Source organism: Amblyomma maculatum, chromosome 2 (genome assembly GCF_055883805.1).
Source record: "Amblyomma maculatum isolate TAMU_Amacu chromosome 2, ASM5588380v1, whole genome shotgun sequence".
NCBI lineage: Eukaryota > Metazoa > Arthropoda > Arachnida > Ixodida > Ixodidae > Amblyomma > Amblyomma maculatum.
This window is the reverse complement of record NC_139345.1, coordinates 87,259,359-87,279,066: the sequence shown is the minus strand read 5'-3', so window position 1 is coordinate 87,279,066 and position 19,708 is coordinate 87,259,359.

The window sequence follows — 19,708 nt, the reverse complement described above, 5'->3', positions numbered from 1 at the left end:
TCGCCAAAGCTGTGTTCTGCTCAAGCCGGGCCAGGACCCGTGGACTGTCAGGTCACGATCTGGCGGGTCAATAAGGAATACGACATGCAAGATCCAAGATCATTGCTCGGCTGTGGCGTCCGTATGAGCGCGTCCACACAGATATATTGGTAGATAAGAGAAAATTTATCATCCGTACCAAGCCGTTCGATGGCTCCTTAATATATATATATATATATATATATATATATTGCGTGGAAGCTGTACGGTATCATAGCGGGTAGCTGCAATGCGTTACCGTGATTATTTCGATCATTGGAATGACGTCCCTACGGCTTGTGTTTGCGTTTGCTTGCGGACTTGTTCCTGTTTTCTTTTTTTGTTTTTGAAAGCGCGCACTTTAGCTAACTGTAACTGAATTCATTGGCATTATAGAAAAGGTTTAAGTCACACGACTATGAAAGTGAAATACAATGTTTGGAAAACTAGGAAAAGTGATCAGCAAAACAACGAATCAAAAACCTAGTGAGGTTCAATCGGTTCAATCGACACGGTCGTGATGAAACAACAGACGCACAGGAATGCTGTTTTTTGTCGTATACATGCAACGCTTATCTGACATTAGACGGTGCTGCTCGAACCTCCTGTCTACCTTCCGCAGATAGCAGGCTCTTGCGAGTAAGCGGGCTCTTGCGAGTCAGCGGGCTCTTGCGAGTCAGCGGGCAATTGCGAGTCAGGTTGCCGGCGTCCAGTTGAGCTCACAAGAGTCGGCCGAGTTCAGGGAAGTAGCATAGTATGACTAAACACTGGCGGAACCTATTTTTAAGACGAAAGCTTCCGTCCGCTTAAGGCTCATGAGTTTCCGTCCGTGCGTGCTCGCGGCTGCGAGGAGTGTCCCATTTGTTCGCGAGATTCCGCGGGATACCGCGAGATTTCGACGTCATCACCTGGTGGCGTCATCAGCCATAGCCGGGCGCGACATCATGATCGTATGTGACGCCATCATGACGTCACATACGGTCATAACCGACGACTTTACCGCATATACGAAGCTGACCCCATCGGGTGTCCGATCCAGGCGTCCATGCTGCGCCTTTCATTTCCGCTTCCTCGAACACGCAACACACGAGCCTACAGAAGCAGACGTAGTAAAGCAGGAGTCAGCGGCGTTTCAAACAAAGGCTTTCGCCTCGTCGTACTTCACTGATCCAAAGTGCCCCTAGAATTTTTGTTTGCTCAGTGTACGCAATATGTATGGTGTCGGCGTTTCGTGACCGTTTTCAACATTAAAAAGCACTGCTCCGATTCGGTATGTTGATGAGCCTGCCACTAATCGTAATGGTTTGGCGGGACAGCAAAACGTCAAAATGTTCTAGTTCTTTAGCTACACGTCGCTTTCTTGGAAACAGCGTTCTTTCTTAGCTGCCCAATGCCAGTTTTGCTTCTTTTTCAGTAGATTATACAACGGCCGCAGCTTGGCGTGTGTGTTTGGAATGAGCTTAGCAGAAAATGTAACCATGCCAAGAAAAGGCTTTAGCTCCGTCTGGTTGGTGGAAGCTGGAGTATTCTTGACAACAGCTATCTGTACAAGACAGAGCACCCGGCTTATCGATAACATAATCTAAATATTTCACAGACGGTTGCAAAAGCTTACATTGGCCTTGATTCACGTACTTTAACTCCTTTAAGCTGAAATCTTGCAAGCACAGCCTCAACCCGTGTCTAGTATTCCTCGACAGATGATTGGGCTGTGAGGACGTCGCTATGTAGCAGACGACCTCTTCCATTATTTACAGTATCTCGTCCATAACTGATTGAAAAATCACCGCAGTACTTGAAGTACTACATTGCATATTGCAATATTGCATATATTGCATATAAAGTTAAATTGGTTCACAGGAAGGGAAAGTCGCAGTAACTGTCACACTTGCTCTGTGGACACCCGAACCGCGCCGTAAGGGAAGGGAGGAAGGTGGGAATGAAAGTGGAAAGAGAGAAAGAGGAGCCGTAGTGGAGGGCTACGGAGTAATGTCGACCACCTGGGGATCTTTAACGTGCGCTGACATCGCACAGCACACGGACGCCACTTCGTTTCGCCTCCATCGAAGCGCAGCCGCCGCGGTCGGGTTCGAACCCGGGAACTCCGGCACAGTAGTCGGGCGTCTTACCACTGCACCACCCCGGCGGGGCGCATATATTGCATATATAATGCATGCTCTGGTACTCGAACAACTCAAGTTGTATGTTAAAAGTAAGCAAATTCTGCATGACCGCCGTGGTATGTCATAACCAAATCAAGCAAAGCAAAGGCTTTCCCACCAACCAGTACTATGATAAAATCAGCAACAAGTGGTAATGGGTAATGATAAGTCGTTATGGAAGGATTCAAGGTGATCTTATAGCCTCCGCACAGTCTCATTTTATTTATGCTCAGGCTTTGAGACGACTACCAGTCACCTGGGCCAGTTGCTCTGCAAGACCAACTGAAGGATCCCTTTTGCATTTAGAGCTACCGTTTCCTGTCCAACGACATCTTTCAGTGCACAGGAAACCGCACGAGCTTCTTCATTCAACACAATCTTCGCTTTATAGCCTTTTATCCGAACCAACTAGCGGACTGAACATGTCGGATTACCTCTGCAGCAGGAGTTCCAAGTTTTGCTCTCCTTCCACGTTAAAGACGTGATTCCGGTTTAATCTGATTTATGCAAGTCAGTCTAACTCTAGTAGGCATGGCAGAGTTTCCGAAGCGATAACCACAGGCGAAGGTGTGTTTTTTTTTAACCATCGTATTAGACACATGCATGTGCCTGTCCTGTCATCTCAAGCGGCGTTAAACCGTAATTCTGCAGTCCACGAGGGCAATTTTTGGCTTGGCTTCCGTGGTGATCGAGAGTATAGATCTGCTAGCCATAAAAATACCACTGCTCCGGTATCTATGTGCATGCCCACAAGATGACGAGAGAATTTCACATCTACCAGGTAGAGCCACTTAGACGTGGAAAAACTGCAAATAGTACAGCTCGCTTTTAACTTTCCCCCCACCTCATTAATATATTTTCCAATCCCTTGTTTTTCATGCAAACCTTCGCTAACTTCCAAACGTTCTTGTATCAAAAGCATTGTGCTTTACCTCTTTACCTACTTGCATTTGACTCGTGCTCTTCACTACGCCGGTAACAAGTTGATAGGATAGCAACTTTGTGGTGTGCTTACCCCAAGTTTTCGCTGCTCGTGTCTTTTTTGTGCTAACAGCTTAGACGGTCTCTAATATTCTCTTTGGACGGTCGAAAGCTCTCTGCCTCTTTTTCGGCGAGTTGCGCTGCTTTTGCCAAGTCGTATGCTGTTTGAAAGTTGAGCGCTTTCTGTTACAGCAGCGTTGCTTTAATGGTCGCGGTCTTGTGCCCCGCAACAAAGCGATCGTGTAGAGCGTCGTCTAGGAAATTCCTGAACGGGTATTCATCTGCCATGTGCCTTAGTTCAACAACATTGTATACTGTTTCGAGCTGGGGCCGCTGTTTGACCTTGAAACTTGCAGCTATTACCTGGCTACCCGGTGCGTAGTGCTCCTAGTAGACGCTGATCTGCCCTCCGAACGACTTGTCATTTATAGAAGCAGGCAACAGCATGTAATTGAGGGTCTTGTATAGGCATTTTCCGAGTACGAGTAGCGAAAGCGGATTTCTTCAACTTACTGTCCTCGATTTGCGTTATTTTACAGTAACATTTAAAACGTCTCGCATACGCGTTGAAATCCTCATCACCGTCTTCGACGTGGAAGTTAAATTCCCAAAACTTCGACATGTTGAGCCTTTCATCCCGTCCTTGTCACCAGATAACGGTAATACCCGGTAGCACCAATGCCAACGATGGAATGCTGTTTTTTGTTGTGCATAAAACGCTTATCTAGCGCTCAAAGGCGCTAGTAGTGTCATGTCGACGCGATGACACTACCGGATGAACCTATAGTTTATCTATGATTTGGCAATGACTAAGCAGTGGTTTATTAATGCGTGAGCACTAAGCGGCTATGTTCAAAGGAGCTTGTCCCCAGAGTTAGTCATCGCGATTGCGGTGAACTGAAATAATTAGGCGAAAAAGAACAATCGTATGCGAAATAGGATCAATAAGTCTCGCCAAGAAATTCGTGTGGCAGAAGTGGATTCATTATTTAAATAATTATAGCTAAAAAAGGCAATGAGATGTCGAAATAGCCGAGCGAGATAATGTCGAGGTTCCAACGGACGCGACGTAACGCAAACTGAAGACAATATGCGTTTCAACGCCAAATTAAACAACAGATGACAATAAATGGCAGATATTGATTGATCAAAAAGTGATTAATGCGTGTCAATTATTTAAAGGATAAATATAATTACGGCAAAGGAGATTAATAGGTGTCAATTCATATATATATATATATATTCATTCTGACAGATGCGACGGTTTGTTTTCATTGTTTATTGTTGTCCTGATGAAGGGAATGGTGCCCGGACCTACTTTCAGGAATGCGGTTTTGTGCCTAAAATCAGAGGTACAGTCGACATTAGAAATAAATCGGAGAGCCGTTGGACGATTAGCACTAGGTGCCCACGGCAAAACCACAAATGAGGCGGTACAGGGAGATATGGGCTGGGCATCTTTCGAAGTACGGGAAGCGCAGAGTAAAATATTATATGAGGAACGCCTGAGGAAATTGGACAGTAACAGATGGGGAGCTAAAGTATTTAAATACTTAAACCTAAAAGCGTTGACTCTCAGTGGAGGAAAAGAACTAGGAAACTAACCAGTCAGTGTGCTGGTTTCAATGACGAAGAAATAAAGAGCGTTAAGCAAAAGGGGAAAAACCAGAAGGTAAAAATTGGATGAATTCAATGGAAAAGAAACAGAGTGCGGAATTATACCGAAAGCAAAAAGAAAGGTCGGGAAGAAAGCTTTCTTTGATAACTCAAGAGGCAGTGAGTGCCCTACTTTTTGAAGCTAGATCAGAGTGCCTTAGAACACGCAGCTACAAAAAAAAATCTAATAATGAAGGTGATGCATTTGCTGTATGTGGTAACTCCAGTGAAACAATTAGCCATCTTATAGTCGAATGTCAGGGTATCCATCCGGAAGTCGATGCAGGCGCCGTCACTCTTCCTGAAGCTCTAGGGTTTGGTGATACCAGTGGCCGGGTGAATAAACCTGCGGTGGAAGCTAGCAAAAACGATTGGAAGATTGGTGGCTTAAAAGCAGAAAAGTGACGTAATGTTAGTAACGTAGAAACACAAATTGAATAAATAGAATGATGGTATAGTTAACCAATCTAAAACAATAATTAAGATATAAAGAGAAAAATGAGCATGATAGCGACTGCTACTACCCCGTTTCAAAGGGGATGCTCCTACATTCCAACCATTCATCCAAGCCGCTGAGAAAACGGAATCACGCTTCGTAATTTGGGAGGAGAGAATGGAGTCTCCCACCTTCGCACACGATAGTACCCTGCAAAAGGCCGATAGCTTCGACAGAGCCAGCCTTGCGTGCTTACATTAATAAAGTAAGCTTGGGCTTGTTTTTCCGTCGAATATAGCAAGCAGCTCTATTCAGCCCTCTAATAAAGAAGTTTACATCGTGATATGCTCTACCAAAATGTAGAATTAGGCGAGTCGGTAAATATCCATGCTAATAAAAGAGCGCGAAAATGGGATAGGAAAGAGAAAGGAATATAAAAAGACAAGCGCTGTCAGCTGTCAGCTCACCATTTTTATGCAGAGATAAACGCACTGGACACTCAACGGTTGATTGCGGGCGTCATGGTACGACGGCTTATTAGCTGAGAATTCATCTGAAATGGAAAATTATGAGCTGTGCTCCGAGACACGCAGATGCGACATGGTGGCTACCAAGACTCGATCTTAACGACCCTGAGAGGACATCATAGACCAGCTGCTCTAATGAGATACGGAGGACGGCTTGTGGAACAAGCCGTCCGTATAAACAAATGTTTGTTCGTTCTAAAATTTAGCTGCCTGCTGGCGCTTTTTGGCAGCTTCGGGTTAGCCTTACCGCCTTATTTTTAACCGTGCAAAGGAAGAAATTATGGATAGAAAAGAAATCACTGTATGACATTACTAAGCATCTGGTTAAAAGCTAAGGGCTTAACTGACGGTGATCACTCAAGATATATTCTAAAAACATGGTACTGGCGATGAAGGTTGCATCACGACGGGAAAACGACAAAGCTAGAAGCGTGGATTTCGATTGGCGCTTTAAGGGCAAAAAAGATCAAGGGGTTGTCACGCTACTTTTCTACACAGCGCATGGAATGTTTGTTTGTCTCTTTGGCGTTATTTGTAACTTGTGAGATGAAGCACGTTTGCCCTTTTTTCTTTTTTTTTCGCTCATTGGTTTTTGTTGTTATATATTTATAAGAGTCATGCGGACAGAACCAGGTGCCCTTCTGTCGTTGCACAGTGCTTTAGAGAAAGAGGAAGCAGATAAAGGCTTACCTATACTGGTAAGACTTCAATAGGGTTTCGAGGCAACGGTGTGCCAACAGATCGGCTGCGCTTTCGCTGCTTTAAACCAGTTGACTATTTCTACAGCCTTCCTAGCCGCGTGCTAACTTGTCAGTACCGACGCTTTGCTTCTAAAATAACGCCGTCATCTACAAACATCCGCTCTCGAATAGTATGGTATGGTATGGTATGGTATGGTATGGTATGGTATGGTATGGTATGGTATGGTATGGTATGGTATGGTATGGTACGGTACGGTACGGTACGGTATGGTACGGTACGATATGGTATAGTGTGGTATGGTACGGTATGCTATGCTATGCTATGCTATGGCATGGCATGGTATGGTATGGTAAAGAGTATAGTGTGGCATGGTACAGTATGTTATGGTATGGCATGGTATGGTATGGTATGATATGGTATGGTATGGTATGGTATGGTATGGTATGGTATGGTATGGTATGGTATGGTATGGTATGGTATGGTATGGGATGGGATGGGATGGGATGGGATGGGATGGGATGGGATGGGATGGTATGGTATGCTATGGTATGGCATGGTATGGTATGGTATGGTATGGTATGGTATGGTATGGTATGGTATGGTATGGTATGGTATGGTATGGTATGGTATGGTATGGTATGGTATGGTACGATATGCTATGCTATGTTATGCTATGGCATGGCATGGTATGGTACGGTGCATAGTGTGGCATGGTACAGTATTGTTAGGTATATGTAGGGTGTGATATGGTACTGTTTGGTCTCGTGTGGTATATAGTATGGTATGATATGGTAGCGTACAATATAGACAAACAGTTTGTTTAGAATCAAAGGGGCGCTTCCAACGCTGCAGCAGACTATGGCTGAAAGGTATACGCCAATCACGCGTAGGAATACATGGAAGCAAAAGATTTCAAAACAGTTTTCAAATTTGACAGGGCACCTATGATGTCGTTTTGTTACAGAGCAAGGATGAACATCTTAGAACAGGTTGTGAAAGCATGAAACGCTATTTAATAACAGCAGTGGTTTTAGGAGGAGTAGGGGGAGGAGAAAAGGAGGGCGGAAGGCAGGGATGTTAACCAGAAATAATTGGGGTTGGCTACCCGGCACTGGGGAAGGAGGATGGGGGATTAAAGGGGGAGGGTAGAAGAGGAGAGGAGATAAGAAAGTCGCAGTCTGTCAGTCAGGCTAATCTCTCTTAAAAAGCGAAGAAGCTAGTGCCTTGTAGGCTTTGAGCGCAGATGACTTTTGTGGCCGTGGGTGGTGCTAGTTGAGAGAGCGACCCATAGACACACATTGAACAAAACTTACTCCAACATTGTTTTCGTTTACCAGAGCACCAGAACAGGTTACCTATCGTTAAAAGTTAGCGAAGGTATTGAAGAAATGTGTGACAAAAATGCTTCGTCATTCCGGAGGCAATTATTTTTAAACATCACTAAAAATACAGTATGTGTTGTGGAGCGATACATACAGTCGAAAGGCTCATTATCCGTCGGGTGTTTTTCCGATCATCCCGCAAGCTTCTCTTGCAGTCTGACATGCTTCCATCTACATTGAAAATGCTTACTAACAATGGTTGCTCAGTGTATGCTGCCTGGGGAGAAAACTACATTCAACAATCACTTCTCCAACGTCATGGCAAGGGGATGAAAGAGAATTGCCAACTGTAACAGACGGCGGCGTGGACGACGCTCTATACATGAGCAATCTGAATGCGTAATTTGACAATATTTATAGAAAGAAGGAAAAATAATAGCGAATCCACTGCAGACGATAGCACGATGGAAATATTGGCAGCTCAGACGAAGGGCTCTGATGTAAACATAAAATACGTTCGTCAAACTTACGAGTACACAGGAAAAAAAAAGAAAAAAGAGGCCAATTTTCTAAAATCTGATTGGGTGTGACTGCTTGCTGACAGTAATATTAGGGAGGGAAATGTCGAATTTTCTGCTGTCATGAACCTTTCCGCTTCAAAAGACGCTATAATATCCCCCTATTCAATCATCTTCAATATACTGATATTCCATATTTTGCTATGGGCCCCTTAACCTGAACATTATTTTTGTCCAGTCAGCTGGACACTACTGCTAGCCCAAAGGACTGTTGATGGACCAAACAGATATTTCGTCTCAGCAGGGCACAAAGTACGGGTAGAAGATACCTCTCTAAATGTGGGCAAAGCATAATTCTGTTATTCCACGCGTGCGCAGCATAGGTTTCTCTTAAGGTGCGGCGAATCTCACCTTGCCTTTGGAGACAGATATATAAAAAAACTGCATTTGGCAAGAATGTTTACTTTCGCACATGTGAATTTAATGTGGTCCTCTAGCTCTTTCTCATAGCCTCAGTCTAAATGGGGCGTTAAACCCCACAAACCAAACCAAACCTCTTTTTAATGTGTTAAAGCAGCTATATGTCCTTTGAAAAGATGTCCCAGTGGATCGATTATCACAAGCGCATATAAAGCGGTCACTATTGCAAGATGATTACTCTCACGCGCTAGCTCGTGGTAAAATAAAGCGAGTTATTAGTATTGCGAAAACGTGAATAAATCATATCTTTACAGAAATCAGGAGAACAAGAGGATAGACAGGCCACGTAACGAGCACAAAAGTAGCCTTATTCATCTTTAATAGGAGTAGGATCAGGGGGATATACGGAATTACAGAGGTCTCGTTCCTGTAGGTCAACATTACCTGGGTAATAATAAAAATGATAATACGTGGCCTCCCTCACCCCGTCCTTATACGTGCACACATCTCGTAGTCATTTAAGGCATGGTAGAAACCTTAGTTGCATCCCGCCACCTAACCATCAAGTGGCAGTCCGACTATGCGACCGTTGTACCTATGCTGCACAACAAGCGAAAAGCCATACGCAAGCTACGACCCACTGGGTGTTCCAAGCCGTGGTAGCAGTCTCCACTGCTACCCTAATAAGGAGTGAGGCCGGTGCATCACCCTCTTTCTCGGTAGGGAACGTCATGACTACGGGTGCGCCGTAGAGGGCAGCAAATGAAACTTCCCACGTGGGTATGACTGTAGTGGGTGATTGTGTGTATGTCAATGTAGATCAGCCTGGTCTCGGCTTTGTGCCTGGTTTAGGGACTTTATTTACCATATAAATGGCTCCACATTGTAGCAGTTGCGGAAAGAATTCGCAAGGCTAACTCCACCAGTAGCTTTAAAAACCATCAACCTCTCCAATGGCGAGATGATACCTCGTGACTCAGCTAGGATACGCCCTGCAGCTGAACTTGTTGACCCTTCTCGGCCCATTTCATAGTCGTGATATAGGCTGCTGGGCCTTGTAAAGTTCTCGGTGGTGACATGTGACTCAGTGAAGCAGGCCGAAATTTGCAAAGCAAGGTTCTGAGCCCATTCACAAAGCGAGTATTGCGGAAACAACACCAGCTAACCGTTGCCAAGCTGCTATTACATATTATATTGTTCGTCAATCTGATAAAGAAATCCATAAGTCATCAGACCGTTCATAGAGCTAAAAGAGAGCATTCAAGCGTTCACCATTGAAGCATCGTCCTAAAATGCTAGCAACACTGGTTGTCATGATTGGTAGACAGACAGCTCCGGGATGCGGCGGTTCGAGGTACGGATCAGCACAAGCGCTTCGTGTTTTTTGTTCTTTTATTTCAGTTAGGATTTCAAAAACCTGCGTTACTTTCCTTTGAAGCCGTTTCTCCGCGGCTAGGTGAGTATTATAGAACATTTTTTTCTTTGTTCGACTTTATCTCCACTCCGAAAACTTTCCTGAATGCGCATATCACTATATACCAACAGTATTACACTTCTCTGATCTCCGCCTCTGCCCGCTTTTTTACGTCCTCCAACTACAACTACCGGTTTCCATTTTTTTCGGGCCAAACTCATCACTATAGCAGTTTTCGCTGCTAAATTTAAGAGCAGCATGAACAAAATCGTTAAGCGCTTGGTGTTGACATTCGGTTCACACTCTCCTCGCCAAACGCTTGGTCGCGCAACATGAGACCGTCCATGGACGCTGCGGACATCTGTCGTCCCTCATCTCTCCCCCCCCCCCCCCCCCCCCCCCCCTCTCTCTCTCTCTCTCTCTCTCTCTATCACACACACACAGCCTCTCCCCAAAGGCACTAGCAGCGGCCAGCAGTAACCGGACGACGAAATAATGCTTCCCTCGATTCGACCCGATCAACTAAAGGGAAAATATCGCCTGTGTAGATGGTGGTGCGTGAGCCCTCTCCAGGGAAGAAGGGGGTATCACAGCGCGCCATCTCGTGGAGGAGGCCATCGGCTGGCGTTATTATTCTATCACCGTCGGCCTCCGCGAAGAAAAACTGTCTGCCGAGCGTTTCTTTTTCCGGGCTATCCGATATGGCTTGATCTCGGTCGATCAACAGGACGCGCCTTCACGCTCCAGGGAGAAGCCTCCCTGCTGTGAAGAGAAGCACTAGCGCAACCGTGAGTGGGAACACACACACACACACACACACACACACACACACACACACACACACACACACACACACACACACACACACACACACACACACACACACACACACACACACACACACACACACACACACACACACACACACACACACACACACACACACACACACACACACACGCACATTAATACATGCGGACACAGTCGTCGCCAGACGTGCAAGCAAAGAGCACTGTAGAAGGTAAAGCGGCAACTGCGAAGAATTGTGCGCGAAACAAAACTCACGTTCCTGGCAAAACAATGGCCGCCTACGAAGAAGGCCCATCTGCCATCGAAGTAGGAGCTATCGACGATATTGAGAGAGAAGCAGTGAGATGGAAACCATGCCTTCATCGAAGTATTGAAACATCCCTCTCTATGCTCTTCCCCTCCGTTCCGCCAGCAGCGACCTCCGAACTCACACCTTTCTTTCCTCGGAGCCTCTCCTCTTACACCGTGGTGTAGCTGGTTTTGTTAGCATTTTTACGCATTTAGATCGGTACCCACGTGCGCACTTTTTTATAGAAACTTTCATTTTTTTTTTCGCCTTGCCAGACTGTTCTTATGCACGATTGGCACGCCTGCGGAAGATCGAATTTTTGCATCTGGGATGCGCCGCGCTATGCGGACCTTTTTTTTTTTTTTTTTTCAGTCCTTTACCTCCTACAGACGATGTATTCGACCCGTATGTGTTTTCGCGCTTGATCGAAGGGGTATGGTTTTTACGCTTGTTACCTTTTTTTACTCCAGTCGACTCAAACTGCCTTAGAAAGTTTCTCTCACTGAAAGACGAGCTTTTTCACCGGAATACGACGGAGTCATCGGCTCGTGGTGTGTCCACAAGGATATGCGAGTGTGCCCTTACACACCTATACAAATGGCATTTACCCTCAGCGTGTTATTTTTATATGGCATTTGTTAGACACTGTGAGCAAATCCTGTGTTATATTTTAGTGGTCCTACAAAAAAATACACATATACTCAGCTTCAGCCAGGTCGTTGATTATAATTCAAAAGGCCTGCTCGTTGTGACTCAATGCATTACCGTCGATGATTATATCAATTCCGCAACAGTTTTCATGCAACTCCTGTAAATTCATTCACTAATTCATTCGCTCTCATTATTAAACGGTAATGCATTTTCTTAAACACATTTGCGTGAGTATTTCCGTTGACATGCAGTCTTTCACAGCTTCCAAATAGAGCAGAATGCTTAGAAAGTTTACCCACTGTCCTTACCGTATTTAGATAAGTTTGTACTGTGACAACCGTGCATTCACAGGCGGTCCTGGTAGAAAATCAGAGTAGTGAGTACCGCCAGCATCTTCCTTCGTCTCGTTCAGCGAGTTTCTCCCGAAGTCCCTTCCGCGTCTTTCCTAAATTCGAAGTCCCACTACAAACGTTTCCGGCTCCCCCGAGATGAGCTCTCCATCACGTGATAGCTGCCGCAATGCTCTCTACAGGAACCTCTTGTCGTCGTTGAAGGGGCTGGCCACAGCGTGAACGGGCAATCAAGTGACCCGAAGTTACGCCGCCCGACGAACGCCCTCCTTGGTGGCCCGCCGCCAATTACTCTCCGGAGAGTGCTACAGTGCCAGCGCGCTGTTTGACTCAACTATTACTTAAGGTCGTAATAAAGCATAATTAAGTCGCGCCGTCCTCTAGGCGGCTTTTCTGCGGGAGGGGCAGTGAAGAAGGGTCGGAACCAAAGGGGACCCTGGCTTTCCGCTTCAGAGACCTCTGCGGCCCCCGCGTCCTATAAACGCACCACCAGTACTTATTGTACGGCTCCCTTCCTCACCCATATTCCAAACCCATCCTCTTGGGGACGGCGAAGCGCCTCCGGTAAGCCAACCGAAACAATGGCGCGCATAATTGGAGCTGCCAAGGAAAGCGCTCGCAATCGCCGCTTACGAAAGCGCGCTTGGCTGAGCGCGTTCCCCGCGAAGCAATCGAATTCACTGCTAAAGCGGCTCTCCCTTTCCGCTTCGGGCACCTTACGGGGAACCGCGCCGCCAGGAATCAAGTCTCAGAGATTAGGGCTAGTGCAGTGGGTTTAGCATACTCATTTGCCTGCGCGACTAAGGGGAACTTGGGGAGTTAGAGTAATCTTATAGGGTGCGTGCGCATTGTCAGCAGAACATTTAAAACATCTCTGTAGTCACGGGGGACACTTTGTATAACCGGAATGGTTTTCTAAGCACAGTTACGTGTTCTCTGTGATCTCTGCGACTGAGCAGAGGCTTGAAAAGTTCAAGATAAGAGAACTTTAATTGGTGGACAGCCATTTGCTGCTACGTTTTTAGTGAGCGGTGGACTTTGGGTGCTATAGTGTAATTATTGCCCTGTTACAAATATCCTCCTCAATTGCGGATTCCTCTACATTCGAGAGCAGATTTTAGAAATAGTCGCCGTGATTACAGAGTACCAGTGGAAAGTAAAAGCGAAACTATAAGAGAGACATGACAGACATGACGTGAATAGTAATACCGCATGCCTTATGTGGCAAGATTGCTAAAAGCGGCTTTGTTTGCTGACACTGCCGTGACAAATTGTGCAACAGAAAATTGTGTTAAGCTGCCTGCTAATGACTATTGTGCGATCGGTTTTCGACCTCATCCGCGTACATGTGAGCAGCATTATTTCTGCCTTTATGCCGGTATCTTGAACAACCTCCTGTCCGGGGAGGGAAGAGCGTTCTAAGATCGGTTTGCGACTTGCGGGCACATGAGCCGGACGATTCCAGCGTTCTCACTGACGCGCTCAGCATTGCCGCCCGCCAAATGGCGTGTGGCTTCGCAAGCATGTATTGTAGCGGAACACGCATTTATCTCGAGTTATAAATACATAGGTTGCATGACCGCTTTTAGCTTTGATATCTATTGCCTAGGGTAAAAGCGTGACAGCGGCTGTGATGGCCTATCTCAGCACTGCCGATCATTGTGTTCGTCACCTAATTCACGACAAATGTGTAATATCTTCTTCAAGAGAGCTCATTCATGCGGGATCGTGTCATGGGAGACAATACTTATTGAACATTTTCCGTTCGATCGCGTATCAGCTCGGGACCATTCATACGCAGCCGCTCTCGCAACCGTCTACGATGCGATTTTGATACCCAAATACGGCAAGCATCGAAGAGGTTATTCGGCCCACGCAGGACTTTGGTTCAATGCCAGGAGCTCGGATCAATCACTATAAAAGTTGTGATCACTTGTAGACCCTGGTTTGGTATGGGGGGTCAGTACCAGCTGAATATGCTGGCGTCTCATAAGAATATAAGCCAATCAAATACATTAATGTCCCTTTGATTCCCTATAAGCATAGTGCACATCACTGAAAAGACCAGAAAGAAAGCTCTCCTGCGCTACATCCAAATTTTAGACAACCATCATATTACTGTCTTTGGCAGGGTGGCCACCTGCAGTGTAGTCTTTTTCTGGCCTATGGAATTTATTATGATTCCAAATTATTGATTGAACAAGACTATATATTCAAAGTATTCGCACAGTGTACGCTAGTTTTGTGTGGGATTGGTTTTTCTATTTTATGAGGAGCGACAAAACGCCTTCTGACAGGTCAGCTCTGGAGCCCTTGGTTTAGTTCAATTATATGTCACACCGATAGTTTCATGATTCGTGTTTTTCGTCAACATGTTACAAGCGCCAGTACATGAATTTTAAGTCAATTTATTTATATTTTACCAGCCCTCATTGCGGCATCGCATGTTTCTAACCGTCTATGTTTACGGAGTGTAATAAATGAGGCGTATTTGGCTGTTCGTCACCTACTTCTTCGTTTCTAGACTGAGTTCCTGCTTTCTGCGCAGAAAAACCGGTCGTCCAAGGACTTCATTTGCATGCTTTTCCTACTGTCGATGTACAGCTCTATGTATTTCAATTTACCAGGACATGACGTATTCTTAAGAGTGCGTAAAATGCCTTTCTTTTGTAAATACATTTCTCTACAAGCTGCACATTGATCATTGGCCATGGAAACACGGTTAGAGAGATAAAACATTTTTGTGTTCATAGGTAATTTCCGCTTTTGTGACTTGTGTGAAACAGTGCTTACACAGATAGGTAAAAGAGCAGAGAAGACTGGCGATGACGACAAAGACGATGATGGCAATGATGTTGATGATGATGATATCCTCAATCATAATGGCACATACCTACGGCGGGGGATAGCCCAGGGTACAAAGTACACAACAAAATTTTCTTTTTCTTTTTTCTTCTTCCTCGATCCCTATTAACCAATCTCTTTAACCCTTCTCTCTGTGCACTTGAGGCTCGTATCTCATCACTAGAATCGTCTACAAGCCGTTCTGGTTTTGAGTCTGTGCACTAGCTTCCGTTCTGACATCACTTTCGTAGAAATTAAACGAATGTAAATTTAGTTGTCAAGGACACAGACTTAGAAAATCGGTCGAGGTGGAGCCTTCTTGTTGTACACGGTCTACTAGAGCCCTGAGGAAGATGACAGTAATTTGTTGTCGAAAATCCTAATACGTTTTAGTGAAACATTGCAAATATTGTCTGCACATTGAGCGCTCTTTCAGATTGGTAGACCTTGTCATGGAAGTGCGCGACGTACCTGTCATACTTACGATAGTGAGAAGGTTCTCGTCATGGAGAAGCCCTGGAAACTTCTAAAAATTTACTTCAGGGAGGATTGCTATGCTGCTGTGTGAGCCCTTCGAAGAAAATATGGAATGCATTTCCCTTTCCATGATAGCGGTTGCAAGGTGAAGCTTCGGTAGGTACATATAGGATGAAGCCTCGGGTAGCCTGAAACAGGACCCTTGCCACAATATGTTCGAATCTACTCAGCTTCCCTCGTTATCCTTCTGACGGCTACCTAGTTCTCCAACCAATCTCTTTGTTCTGTGCTTTAACGCTAGAAGCATCTGTAACAAACTATTGAATCTTTTTATGTTTTATGTCTTCTCATTGAATCCCACTTCTCCTGTAAAAAGGTAGGCTTGAAAATCAATATGCAGAAGACTAAGGTAATGTTCAACAGCCTCGGGAAGGAACAGCAGTTTACATTAGGTAGCGAAGTACTGGAAGTGGTAGGCGAATATGTCTGCTTAGGACAGGTAGTAACCGCAGATCCGGGCCATGAAAAGGAAATAACAAGAAGAATAAGATTGGGATGGAGCGCATTTGGCAATCACTCGCTGATTATGACTAGCAGCTTACCGGTATCGCTCAAGAGGAAAGTATACAACAGTTGCATCTTACCTGTACTCACCTATGGGGCTGAAACGTGGAGGCTAACCAAGAGAGTTCTACTTAAGTTGAGGTCAACCCAGAGGGCTCTGGAACGAAAAATGGTAGGGGTAACATTAAGAGATAGGAAGCGTGCAGAGTGGGTCAGAGAAATAACTCAAGTTGCCGACATTCTAGTGGAAATTAAGAAGAAGAAATGGGCATGGGCAGGACATGTAGTGCGAAGAGAGGATAACCGATGGTCGCTTAGTGTAACAAACTGGATTCCAATGGAAGGAAAACGTAGCAGGGGGCGGCAGAAAGTTAGGTGGGCGGATGAGGTTCAGAAGTTCGCAGGGGTCAAGTGGATGCAGCTAGCACAGAACCGGGTTAAGTGGAGAAATATGGGAGGGGCCTTCGCCCTGCGGTGGGTATAGTCAGGCTGATGATGATGATGATGATGATGATGATGATGATGATGATGATGATGATGATGATGATGATGATGATGATGGTGGTGGTGGTGGTGGTGGTGGTGGTGGTGGTGGGGGTGGTGGTGGTGGTGGTGGTGGTGATGATGATTGACTCCCACGTCACTGGCATCCCAACACTTGGCTGAAACTTGATATATATGCCTCCAAATTTACCTCATCTGATTTCAGTCGATACTGACCGACCAACAGGAGGGCAAAGTCGATGGTGTAGCCTTACTACTTCGTCCATATCTTGTATTTTTATAGGGCCTGTTCCTTGTAGCTCTGAGACAGTTTGGGGCAAGCTTTATTTAGAAGATTCAACTGTTATTATTTGCATTTTTACCCTTTTAGCTTTCCTATGGATCCTCTAGCGCTGTTTTGTACACTGTTCACCAGTTCATGCTTTGCCTTCCTGCACCAAACATCATCTTCATGAATGGTTTCTATGTATACCTGGTATTTACTGTCCCTGGATGGCTTATTAAGGCCGTGACACTCCTACAGCAAATGAGTTGGTAATTCTATAGCTGTCTCTTGGATTAACCCAAATACCTACGTCACCTACCAGAATAAATTTACCGCTGGGTTTTATTTTTATAAGCCCCAACTTAACAGATACCGGCTTTCGGTGTGTGGTTGTTGATGGCATTTCTGACCATAAAGCAGTTCTCCTCACACTGTCCTCCTTCTCTAGTAAATCATCGTGCACCTTCTCGTGACTTCTTGATTTTTATCACACTGACGATTAAATAATCTACAAACCGACTGTGTGTTCCGGCTACTTTTGCGCGCATAATAAATTTTGCATTAAATGGTTTGTTCCTGTTAATCGTCTAGATTAATCTTGTCTACGTTACGTCGTGTGTCTAGGCTCAGGCATATAATACGCATCAATAATCCTAATGCTTTTTCTCACTTTTAAGCTGCGGAAATGGAGCTTGGCAACAATATGCACTCTGCATAAGATTTCTACAAAAGAGAGCTGTCACTCTTGCGGGAGTGGTAATGTCTGCTGATATTAACCAGAGGCACTTCTTGCTGTTGTCGCGAGTTCTTCTTTTTTGTGTGTTGTGTATGTATTCCCACACCGGAATCAGCTGTCCATATTTATTGTTACTCTTCTCACTGAGGAAGAAGACGAAGAAGCGTAAGAAAAGTAAGTTGTTAGCACTGTGTTAATCGGTCTTCTTTCATCTGGTGCTTGCTTCTTTCTACGCTGTTTCACACAAGATGGCTCATGAACTAGGCCGCGAAAACATTTTGGTGATTTTGTGACGTTTCAAAAAAAATGCGCATTGCTTCATTAATTGTAAACATACGGTACTCTCCTGGTATTGCAAAGGACATTATTAAAGATGCTTAAATTGACAATGCGTTTTATACCATCTCTAACAGCATTCACTGCGTTTTTTTCGATCATCTCTTAAACATGTTCTTTCTGGTTAACCTACTGTCTGTGAAAGACATGTATGATGGACCGATATTGTGAATATGCAGATCCTGAAGAAGACCATTTCCTGAGTACAATGATTGCTCACCTAAGAGAAGTGTATGCCCAGACAGCTCGAACCAGTATGGCACTGCCTCTTTTTTTTAATGTGTTGCTGCTTATTTGTGACATATTCATACATGCGTGTATGCCGTCGGCGGCAAGCAGCGTAAGCGCGTACGAATGCTTTGCCAAACTGCCGCATGAAGAACGCATACAAAGTAATCGAATTGCCCACAGAACGACGACGAGGAATCTGAACTCGTTTTGCGGCACCGAAGAGCATCACGCTACGGGTAATGCGATTGTCTCTTGTTCAGGAAGCAAAAAAAACTGTTTGTTTGTTTTTGTTTTTTCAAGATGCCGGCACTTTTTTACTTTGATCTTTTCTTCATCTAGACGCAGGATGGAAATTTGCCAGTAATAGAAAAGAAATGAGCAAAGAAGGGCAGTAAACAATTAATATATATGCATGTGTATGGCTATGCTTAAGCCGTTTGTCATCAAGAACAGGATATAAGGCAAGACGCAAATGTAGGCCCTGGGAAAACAGGGATGTTTATCTGATCAGAGGCGCGGAAAATGTTCCCTCAGGGCGGAGCATTTCCGGAACCGAATCCCCTCCGCTTTGAAGTGGTCGCCTGAGGGCAGTTTGTTAAGCGCCATGCTCTTCTGGTTCGACCAACTCAGGCTGGCTGAAGACAAAGAAATGCGGTGACGTCATTTCTCTTGAGGTGTTCGTGTGATTTTTTACGCTGATGTTACCACCGCGTCCACTAAAATTGAACATTTACCTCCAGGCTTTATTACTACAATAATGGGTAAAGAATACGAGCCAAACACCACCTAGAACGTTAACACCGTCATAACCGTTCGATTCTTTCTGTACGTCGCAAGACCGAAAATAAGACTCACCGAAATTGCTCTGGGCCTTATGTGTTAGGTCCACTTGAGACATAATTTAGCATATGCAAGCTGAAGATGTTTTTTACGCATGTTTTAAATTCTTGCAGACATCAATGAGATGCTTCGCGACTATTTCATTCATCTGGGTTGAACACGTGCGTAAATATAAATTAATGTGGCCAATTGTAGGCAGAACAAGCTTCAAGAGAAAATTATGTAATTACTTTTCTAAACGTAATTAATTACGAATGACTAGCAAAAGAGATACCTCTATTGATCTAAGAACCCCAAAACATGTTTTAAGGTTCGTTCCGACAAATATTTGTAACTACTGTTTTTCAGAGTGTGAAGGAAATATATACAGAGTCTGCTACTTTTGTACTGTTTTTCAGAGTGTGAAGGAAATATATACAGAGTCTGCTACTTTTGTAATAGTGGCAGTACTTCGCGAAACCTCTGCTGAAGGTTTTATTCATTCAGTGTTGCCGAGGAAAAATAGCAAAATCATGAGCAGGAATGAACGTGGCGACCATATGATCTTATATTGTGCACTTGAACAAACTTTTGCTTTGTGCACGAGGGCTGCTTTAAGCTATAGTCGAGCAAAAGAAAATTGCTAGCTTCAGAGATATACCGTAAAAATGTATCG